Here is an 11,688-nt window from a genome sequence, read left to right as displayed (position 1 = left end):
AGCTATATTGATCATATTATATACCAACTATTATCACAATTTAAGGCAGGGATGGGGAACCTTCGGCCCTCCAGCTGTTGTTGAACTACACATCCCAGAATGCTTTTGCTGCAGTTTTAACATGGCTAATAGCAAAATATGTAGCAGTGCATGCTGGGATGTGTAGTTCAGCAACAGATGGAGGGCCAAAGTTGCCCTAATATATTTCACGTCAGAATACCTATTACACCTATATATTATACACAGACATCATTGTGTATCATACATAGCACACAGACATAAACCTCATTGACCGCCATATATTGAACAGAAATCAGAACCCCCCCCCCACCCCCACTATTGTCGTCAAACATTGTCATTCACCACATTCTCCAGAGACAGAAGATTCTTAAGGACAGAATTGTTGGTAATTCCTCATCTTTGCGGCCACAGCTTACGCCAGTTACATTAGCCGCTTTCAGAATAGCATCATTGTCCCCTTGCAGGCTCACTTCGCTCGCCACAACTTTACTAAAGGTAATGGATGGTGGCGTGGACACGGGAGGGTGGTGTGGACCCAGGGTGGTGCGGGCGCTACGATATGTAAATTCCGTAGCATAAGCTGTGGCCGCAAAGATGTATGTATGTATATGTGTGTGTATATATATATATATATATATATATATATATATATATATACACTGTATATATCGATTGAATATTTGCTACTACCACCAAGATCTGCACCCGCGGCGGCTCCGGGGGGCATCGGCACTCGGATGCAAAAAAATAGACAAGAAGCGGTGTGTGGGAACACACACCGTCTCTTGTCTACTTTTTTGCTTCCGAGTACCGCCGCCCCCAAGCCATTATTGTATCGAGTGGTCAGCAGTGACCATCTTCTTGGAGGGCACCGGAGTTTATACACGAAAATCATGGTTTGGACATCCAGGAGTGACACCTGAAGCAACACTAATATATGCATATATATATATATATATATATATATATATATATAAAATTAGGGATGGCCATCGCCCATCGATGATTCAAAATCATTGATGGTTCATGGCCGATGTCGATTACTTTTGCCATCGATGGGGGAGAACCAGATGGTTTCCCTCCATCAATGGAACAGCAAAACAATGTTTTGCTGTTTTTTGTCAAAGCGCCGGGAAACGGAGCATAGCTCCGAAACCTGCGAAGCCCCACCCCCTATATTTTGATTGGCCCACAGGCCAATCAATCAAACATAATGGATGACCATTAAAATGTAAAAATATCGATGGTCATCCATTGCATAGTTTAGCACTATCGATGGCCAGTTGCATAATTGCCATCGATGGCAACGATGGCCATCCCTAATAAATATATATATATATATATATATATATATATATATATATATAGATAGATAGATAGATACAGTAGATATGTGTAGAAATATAGATAGATATGTTTGCTCCTCAGATGGCAGAGGCAATGACAGATTAAAATACTGGGTCCCCATGCCCAAAAACCATCCTGCCCTTGGTGTGGTGACCCCTGAGCACTAATCTCTCACTTTTCACTGATTTCCCAAATGTGTTACTGTGTAATATCAGTGGGAAGATGATGTGAGGCATGGGACAGAGAGACCAACTGCCATTTCCAACTCCCGCCCGCATGCCACATGCCAGGTGTAAAACCTCAGTGTGCTGGCCTCTCACTGGCATTTCTTGAGCAGGAGCAGAGGTGAGCACAAGAATAAAATATCCAGCTTTTACAGCGTTTCCTCCAGGTATTATCAGTGATCAGAGAGATCAGCGCACATTAACATCTGTGTTTTCTTTTCTTTTTTTCTGTGCACCTTTGGTGCAATTTACCATCAACAATGAGCCGGAGGGAACTGGCCCAGTTATTTGGAACTGGGCCATATCCAAACACCTCCTGGCTACGATCTGGACGCCGCAGACCATCTTCAGGCGTACCATCTGCAGCAGACCAACCAGCAGCGGCACCGTCCTCAGGAGCACCAGCAGCGGCAGCACCATCCTTGGTAGCACGGAGACCAGCAGTCATCCTTGCCCGCCTTCCATCCTACAGGAGATGCACCTTTACAGGAGGCGGCGCTGTAGAGTCCTGCACCATCTGCATCTCCCAGTTTTGGGTTTGTGAGGAAGTGGCGGTCACATCCTGCAGGCATGTTTTCCACGTCTCATGCCTGACACAGTGGCTGGACGTCAACAGCATCTGCCCCCTGTGCCGCGCCCGATGCTTTGACCTGAGCAGATTTCCCCAGCGTCATCTTTAGAGGAAATCAAGAACATCATTGCCCCCAAACATCCAGGGGTGCAATCCAAGGACGTAAGTACTATTCTAACTGATCATGTCCTTGTTGTCTTGTCTCCCCCTGTCTACCCTACTCGGGAATTAGCTACTTGCTGCTGTTGTCAGCAGAAGTCTTGAGGGATTTTACCTTTTTTACCTGAACTGACGGACTTAATTTGGCACATTAAAATTTGGCTCTCAATTTCAAATTCTTCAGTCCCTCAGCAGGATTTTGGTTTCACCTCTTGCCGAGTTCTACTTGTGTTATCCTTGCTCTCCCCCAACCCCCTATTCCCTCATGTGTCTTTATGTTGCTTCTGATTGGCCCTGAAGCTTGTCATTATTCGGCTAATTGGCATTCAATTAAACATTTTTTATTTTTTTTGGCAGATCATCCATTTTACTAAATTTGAATGCTTTGGGAGCTATCCACGAAGCAGTGGAAAGAGGGGAGAATTGTGATTGGTTGCTATTGGTAACATCTCTACTGGCTCCTCCCTCCACTCTTCTCACTGCTTCCCCAATAGACCCCTTTGCCACCAATCTTAGTTTAAACATATTTAAATATTTAAATATATTTTAATGTGTTTCAAATAAATTCCACCTTTTATTCTGCCAAATACATGTCTCTGAGTCTTTATTTATATTATGGTTACTTATGATTGTGTGATTATATGGTATATACATGGGACACCCCTCAGATGGTGGAAGGTAATGGGCACCATACATTTCCTAATTGATTTAGTTCTAATAGATAAATAAATAACCAATGAATGGCAATCACTGTGTCTGAGTCTTTCTGTTATATAATTTTATTAATGGTATTTTATGGTTATATTATTATTTTGTGGCTGGCGTGGGGGTCAGATAGAAGATGTTAATCCTATGTCGCATAATGCATGTGCAAGGGTGATTAGCGTCAGAAAATGCAAATGGATCATAAACACAAACTGTCCAGAGTCTGGGCCAGATGCACTAAGCTTCAAAAGTGATAAAATGGAGAGTGTTAAACTACCAACCAATCAGCACCTGCCTGACATTTTTTAAACAGTCTGTGACATGTCAGGTAGGAGCTGATTGGCTGGCTGTTCATCACTCTCCACTTTATCACTTTTGAAGCTTAGTGCATCTGGCCATGTGACTGACAGGAAACCGGCGTTATGGGGGGGTGTTTCTGAAAAATGCAGTCGTGCCCAGGTATTTAAGAGGAGGGTCTGTGATGTCAGCAATGACCACTGTCACAGTCCTAGATTAATGGAAGAGGGGAAATTTGAGGAAGAATTACTTCACAGAAAGAGTAGTAGATAAGTGGAATAGCCTCCCATCAGAGGTGGTAGCGGCAAATACAGTAGTACAATGTAAACATGCTTGGGATAGGCATATTGATATCCTTACAAAAAAATAAGGATCAAATATGGTTTGAGGTAACTGGGGAAATTTACTAAGAAAAATTAGTGGGGAAAAAAAATCGTATTTTCATACGAAAATACGATTTTTGGGGGGCTTATTCGTATTTTTGGCATTTACTATGCCAAAACTACAAATTTTCGTATTCGTATTGATGGGACATTCGTATTTGTATTTACAAATACGAATGAATACACCATCGATAGAATACGACAGAAATCACCATTCAAAAGAATGGTGATTCCTGATTTACTAACCGGCTGTATTGCAAATACGACCGCTAATTAGCGTAAAACGGACGCGAATGGCCGGGCAAAAACGGCAGGAAAACACACTTTATTTTCCTGTTGTATTTGCAGCCTTCAGTGTTAATAAAGTAATAATAATAAAAAAAAAAAAACGGCGTTGGGTCCCCTCCACAGCTGTAACCAGCACCAGGCTGAAAGAGCCGGGCTGGTAATGAAAAATCACGAAACACGACAAATAGGGGTTCCCCGATTTTTTAAAACCAGCCCCAGGCTCCAGGTCCAGCGCTGGTTCCCAAAATATGGGGGACAAAATGAGTAGGGGTCCCCTGTATTTTAAGAACCAGCCCCAGAACAAACCAGCCAGCAGGGTTGTCACAGCCGGGGTACACTTATTATATAAGGTCCCGCGGCCAAAATATTCATCCCTACTGACCAGTCAGCCTGGCCAGGGGCCCTGGGGGAGTGGGGACCCCCCCAATAAAGGGGTCCCCCTCCAGGACTTACCTGACCAGGCTGAAGCCTGGTGCTGTCCCCGGTGCCCCTGGGCGGTGGGCATCGCGCTGATTGCAGTGTAAAAAAAAGAATAAACTATTGTTTCATACTGTGGAACTATGAGTCCCAGCAAGCCTCCCCCGCAAGCTGGGACTTGGAGAACCACAAGTCCCAGCATGCGGGGCATTAAAGGGCCCGCTGGTACTTGTAGTTCCACAGTATGAAAAATAGTCAAATACACACTGACATATGAAAAATAAAACTTTAATACAGCCAAAGCCCACACATACTGATACTTACCTATCTTGAGCCCGTTGGTAGGTCCCGGGGCTCCATGGTCCAGGGTCTGGTGCCTTGGTTCCTGGGTCCGTGGCTGCAGAGTCCTGGGTCTTGGTTCCGGGGCTGGTCCGGGTCTCCAGGGCTGAAGAGTCCAGGATCCAAAGAAATCCATTTGGAGACCTGTGGAAGGAAATCCTACTCACCAGGTCCTCTGGCGAAGATCCCGTCTTCTTCTCTCTGCCGTAGTCCAAGTCATGCTTCACCCCGCTCGGACTGAGGAGAGACGCAGAGAACATTCATCTTCCGTGCCTCTCCTCCGAATGATTCTATTGGCCGCCTAGCGGCCAATCGGGAGCCGACTTTCTCGGCTCCAACATATCTAAAAAAGGGGCAGACTAGATGGGCCAAGTGATTCTTATCTGCCGTCACATTCTAGGTTTCTAAGGGTCACAGTTACTCACATTTGCACATCCATAGCGGGGCCCATGCTCCCCGTCAGTGCCCCTGGATGGGTATGACTACCCGTCACCTGGTGCAGACACATGCTTGGAGAGCTTGGGCCAGGGGATGTGTTGCCCACCTCTACTTACATCTCTTCCTTCAGTAATGTCAGGTAGTTAAACCAACATGTTTATAAATCGTGTCTGTGTAAAACCCCTCCGTGCAAAGTGACCGTACTGACATCCAACACTATAACAATGGAGATTACCATCATTTTACCAAGTCAGCGTAATGGCATGTGTGTTTTGTTATTTTTTTTAACCCTTTGAGACCAACATCTCATGTGTTCAAAATATCTGCTAAAATTGCCAGGTTTGTTATATCAATTCAAATAACAAAAGTGTAAAAACAGATTATATTTCCTATATAAGGTAACATTGCCGGTCGTTATGATGATGTTTGCTTGGCAATTTTCACACCTATTTTGACAAATTCATGGGCACTCAAAGGGTTAAAGCACCACAAAGCCATTCCCCAATGAAATGCAATCCAGTAAAGGGCTTGTTTTCTATAACCACAAAAGGCCTGAAGCCGCGGCATCTCATATGTACCACCCTGCGCATGTTGTATAAGTCAGACATATAGATCTCTATGGATTTGTGGCCAATATGGGCTGTGCACAACTGAACTTCATCTCCTCGTGTGGCTACATGGGGGACACTGGATGGCAACGGGGCATTTGCACGTAGAGTATAAATCAGGTTGGCATGCAAATGCATACACAGCTGTGATTATCTAGTTTATGTAACCACCAATCATCACAGGAGAAGCTGCCATCCAAGAAAGAAGACAGACACCCAGCAGTGGCATCTCAAGTCACTATTGAGGAACATCAACTCCTAGGGTTAACCTATGGCCCTTCAGTCTGGGCGACGCAGTGGTGAGGCTGGTGACATGGTTCTCTGCATGCAATATAGCAGCTAACGAGGTAATGGGCAAGTACTAAGGGGATGTGATAAAGCCGTGTACACACGGTAGCGATATGGGCTATAATCGCTGGAAATATGGTCGCTGGTGACCATATTGCTAGTGATGGGAGAGTGCCCCTGCTATAAATCGCTCCCATTTTCAGCCCCATTCTAATCGCTGGTCGCAGGAGTTTGCTGCTGCGACCAGTTGATTACCTCTGCGGCTCCCCCGGCAGAGGTTCCTTTTCATTAGCGACCATCTCTGGTCGCTGATGAAAAGGAGACACTGAGCAATATACCTCCCCGTGTGTACGCACCTTTAGTTTGAAAAGTGATAAAATGGAGAGTGATAAAGCACCAACCAATCAGCGCCTGTCATTTTTCAAAACAGCATGTAACATATGGCCTAATTCAGACCAGACCACTGGGCTGCGAGTCTTCGGGGCCCACATCCATGGTGACAACATTAAAGGGTATTCGTTCCTGATTATGAAGCTGTATAAATGCGGCAATATCTACCTTTTAGGTTGGTCATTTCTGTCACTGGTGTTAGTGTTAGATCATATTGCTGTATACATACTGTGCGTGTACCTGAGGAATTACACAGATAGCAATAGATAAATGTGTTTTTCTAGTAGTACATCAGTGTATGCGTGCGGGGGGTGTCAGTTGAATACTGACCAGGCGAGCGGTGACAACAAGCAGACAGCCCTGCTCGCTGTCACCACTCGTCCACGGCATTGAATACACCCAATGAATTCATCTCCGATAATTGCTATGATTTTATCACTTAGACCAGTGGTTCCCAAACTGTGTACCTAGGCACCCTGGGGTGCCTCAGGACACTTGCAGGGGTGCCTTGGGTTGGTGGGCTAGGATCAATTCATATTATTAATGGACAAGGTAACAGGCAAAACCAGTGCTGGTGGCTGCCAACAGGGGCGGATTGGCCATTTAAGTCACCGGGAACTTTCCCGGGAGGCCGGCCGCATGTGAGGCCGATAGCTGAACATGGCTCCACCCACTCGCGGGTGTAGCGCCACCCACACAATTCGCGGAGGACCTGACAGTGGACACCACAGGAGGAATACAGCAGAGGCGCAGCGGAAGGTCTGGTGCGCTCTAGTAATAATGCTGTGTGCCTTAGCCTGTGCCTGTCATACTGTATGACAGGCAGCAGCACCAGCAGCAGGATCCCCTCACCTGCTCCTTCCCTCTCCTCTCCTCTGTGCTGCCCTGTCCTGTCAGATATTTCAGGCAGCGTAAGTCCCCGTCCCCAGCTTCCTGTAGGGATGGCCATCGACCATCGATGATTCAAATCATCGATGGTTCATGGCCGATGTCGAATACTTTTGCCATCGATGGGGGAGAACCAGATGGTTTCCCTCCATCGATGGAACAGCAAAACGATGGGTTTTTGTTTTTTAAAGTGTCGGGACACGGAGCATAGCTCCGCCCCAGGCACCCGCGAAGCCCTGCCCCCGTGTTTTGATTGGCCCACAGGCCAATCAATCAAACACAATGGATGATCATCGATATGTAAAATTATCGATGGTCATCCATTGCATAGTTTAGCACTATCGATGGCCTGTTGCCGAATTGCCATCGATGGCAACCATCGATGGCAATGGCAACGATGGCCATCCCTAGCTTCCTGATCTAACAGGAAGTCACATGTTGCACACTGTGTGCACTGGAGGAGCCCTGCCCAGCCTCGAGGCTCAGCCCAGTCACTAGTGAGGAGAAGAGCAGCAGCAGCAGCAGCAGAAGCAGCCACCCCTTCGTGTTTTGGATCTGTATTTATTTGCCAAAAACCATAAAAATCACTAAAATCACAGATTTGGGTTTTTTTGCCTCCTATGCTATTATTAACCTCAATATCATTAATTTCCACCAATTTCCAGTCTATCCTGAACACCTCACAATAAATCCTGAACACCTCACAATAATGTTTTTATGCCAAAAGTTTGCACCGAGGTAGCTGGATGACTATGCAAAGCGACACAAGTGGGCGGCACAAAAACTGGACTGACATGACACACTTAGCATCACCCCTGGACTGATACGGCACAGGTAGCATCACCCCTGGACTGATACGGCACAGGTAGCATCACCCCTGGACTGATATGGCACACTTAGCATCACCCCCGGACTGATACGGCACAGATGGCATCACCCCTGGACTGATACAGCACATTTAGCATCACCCCTGGTCTGACATGACACACTTAGCCTCACTGCTAGACTGACACGGCACAGGTAGCATCACCCCTGGACTGTTATGGCACAGGTAGCATCACCCCTGGACTGATACGGCAAAGGTAGCATCACCCCTGGACTGATACGGCACAGAAGGCATCACCCCTGGACTGACATGATACACTTAGCATCACCCCTGGACTGATATGGCACACTTAGCATCACCCCTGGACTGATATGGCACACTTAGCATCACCCCCGGACTGATATGACACACTTAGCATCACCCCTGGACTGATATGGCACACTTAGCATCACCCCTGGACTGATATGGCACACTTAGCATCACCCCTGGACTGATATGACGCAGGTAGCATACCTCCCAACTGTCCCGCTTATCGCGGGAACATCCAGATATTTTGGGACATTCCCACGTCCCTCCCGCCACCGGCAGTGTCCCGCGGCGGTGGGGGGGGGCAGTTGGGAGTCCCCCGTAGTCCGTGAATAGACGCTGTGCGCATGTGCACAGCATCTATCCTTGCAGGCAGGGGGGCTGGCCAGCAGCTCATAGAGCTGCCGGGCATGCCCCACAGCAGCGAAAAATGGGGGCGTGGCCTCGCGGCAGTGCTCGCCACACTTCGGGCTCGCCACACTTTATAAAATCAACTCCATGCCATCGTGGATAGTGGGGGTATGAAAAGGTCGGAGGATGCGTACCTCCACCCCTCGCGGCCTCGCTGCGCTCGCCATGCTTTGGGTTCACGTTTATACTGGGGGGGTGCATTTAACATTGTAAGCACCCATTTGGTCGCATAGGGGGCTGAAATCGCATCGCATCACAGTGCATCGGGTGTATGGCATGCGATGCGATGAAAAATCGCGCGATCACATATCGGGGGCGCCGTGATAATACACAAGTACTTTTTATTCTTTTAATAAAAATGACAGCTCCCCAGGTTTATCAGCACCCCAGAAATTATAGTACACACTTCGCTCACCCCAGAAATTATATAACACACTTGGCTGACCCCAAGAAATATACAGCACACTTGACTGACCCCTGGAATGATACAACACGTCTGGTATGATATGGCACACTTAGCAGCCCTAAAAAATGTGTGGTAGCTCCCCTGGACTAATGAGATACTGGGCAGCACAGCACAGATGGATTGATATGGGACACTGAACAGGTCAGCTGGACTTATATGGCACACTTGACAACCCTTGCAGGTTAAAAAAACACCTTTTTTATTTTAATAAAAAATGGGGGGAGACCCTTAGTTTTCCCCCCACAGCAGTCCTATACAGCAGCCCCCCTTAGTAATGCTCCATAATAGTACCTCCGTCACTGCACTGCGATGCTAGCCACATATGTTAATACATATGTGCTAGAATCACTGCGGCCGGGCAGCGATGTATATTAATACATCTCCCCCCTAGTGAGTCCATTACAGTAGTTCCCCTTAGTAGTTGTACCCTGCCAGTACAGGGTACAACTACTCAGTAGTTTCCCCTTTTGTTTTCACAAGCCCCCTTAAAGTTAGGCAGCCTGTTAGTTCCCCCTTTAGTTTGTCCCCCACCTGCAGCCCCCATAGCATGCCTATGTGTAGTTTGTCCCCCTCCCCTCTCTGCAGACAGTATGGAAACATCCGTGCCAAGCGAAGATGACGCTGGAAGCCGGGACTTATAGAGATCCGGTCTCGTGAGAATCCGATGCGGGAGGATGATGACGTTTTGGCCTTGTTTTCGGTTTGTATTATCGGTGGGATGGACGCGAACAGCTTGTGAATGCTTCGGAACAGGTAAGTTCGGGGGTGTTTGGATCTCTAGGATCTGTACGTGCTCATCTCTAATTACAGGTGCATAGTAGTTGCAGACAAATAAAACCAATGGATATATACGGGACCAGCTGTATACTCCAAGTATGTCACTTTGAGTATATTTGCACGAGGACCCCACTTTATTTCTAGGACCACTGCTCCCTGCTGTATGAAATCCTCGGTCCCTTCGGGTGCAAACAAAAGTCTGTAAGAAAAGTCAGAGTGGGCACATCATATACAAACAGAACAATCGGGTGCGAGAATAAAGAATTTCGCTCCACTATTCAATATATATATATATATATATACATGCAGACGGCGGCACTCACCCAAAAACAATTCTCATAGGCAGTGGTATGACCAACGTTTCGAACCTTTATTTAGCGGTTCTTCATCAGGATAACAAACATAGTGCATGAAAAAATATTTATACATACCCACAGAGCCCCCCACCGAATCAGGTATGTATAAATATTTTTTCATGCACTATGTTTGTTATCCTGATGAAGAACCGCTAAATAAAGGTTCGAAACGTTGGTCATACCACTGCCTATGAGAATTGTTTTTGGGTGAGTGCCGCCGTCTGCATGTATGGATTGACCCTGGAGGTTATGGAGGGCACCCCATTATAAGTGAACGTCGAGGACGTGCTGCTCATCTCTGGACGATATATATATATATATATATATATATATATATATATATACACACATGAATGATAAAGAATAATCTATAAAGAACATTGATAATAAGCAGGGGCTGGCTGGCAACTTTTAGCCTGGGGGAAAGTCCAGAGCACTGGCCCATAAGTAACAGCGCATCGTTAAATTAGAACCACGAATGCTGAGTAAGCAATGAGAGAGCATAAACCCCTGATGGGTTCCTCAGGTTACACTTGGAAGGTCAACTGATATGTAAATCAGGATGGGCATAAGGCCTATCAGAGCAGTGGGAGGGTATAGACAGGGTAAGAAAAGTCACATGCTAGCATGTGAAGCTTCCTCTGTCCGAAAAGCTGCTGAGAAGGCAAGACCTGTTGCTGCAGCTGACTGGGTAGTACACGTGCTTACTAAATCTAACTTCTGTTTCTCTTTCTCATCAATCCTCCTCTTTATAGGCTGTCTCTTCCCCTCACTCTCCCTTCACCCCCTTTTACTCTCATTCTTTCCATTCAGTTTAGCCCCTTTAGCTAAAATGCCCCGTCCGCGCAGGGTATCGCGCCCGCCCGCCTGGCAGATGCTGCATACCTGGCTGGGGGGGCTGCGGGGTCTAGCGGCGGCATCCCTGGTGGTTCCAGTGGGGACCGGAGGCGTGCGCGACGCGGCCCTGCGGCTCCCGAGCCGACCGCATCTCCAGACGCGGCGCCGGCTGATGACGCGGTCCGGCGCCGGGCCTCGGGTGGAGCGCATGCAGGCCGCGGCGCCCTACAGACGTCCGGGGGGGGGTCGGGCGGGGGTAGAGGCCGCGGCGCTTTGACTCGGGGTGACGGGCTAGGCCCCCGCCGCTCCGCGGCACACAATGAAGTAGCCGAAAGTGAATCCGGCG

This window comes from Crinia signifera, chromosome 6 (assembly GCF_055691185.1).
Source record: "Crinia signifera chromosome 6, ASM5569118v1, whole genome shotgun sequence".
Taxonomy (NCBI): Eukaryota; Metazoa; Chordata; class Amphibia; order Anura; family Myobatrachidae; genus Crinia; species Crinia signifera.
Note: the sequence above shows the minus strand (reverse complement) of the source record.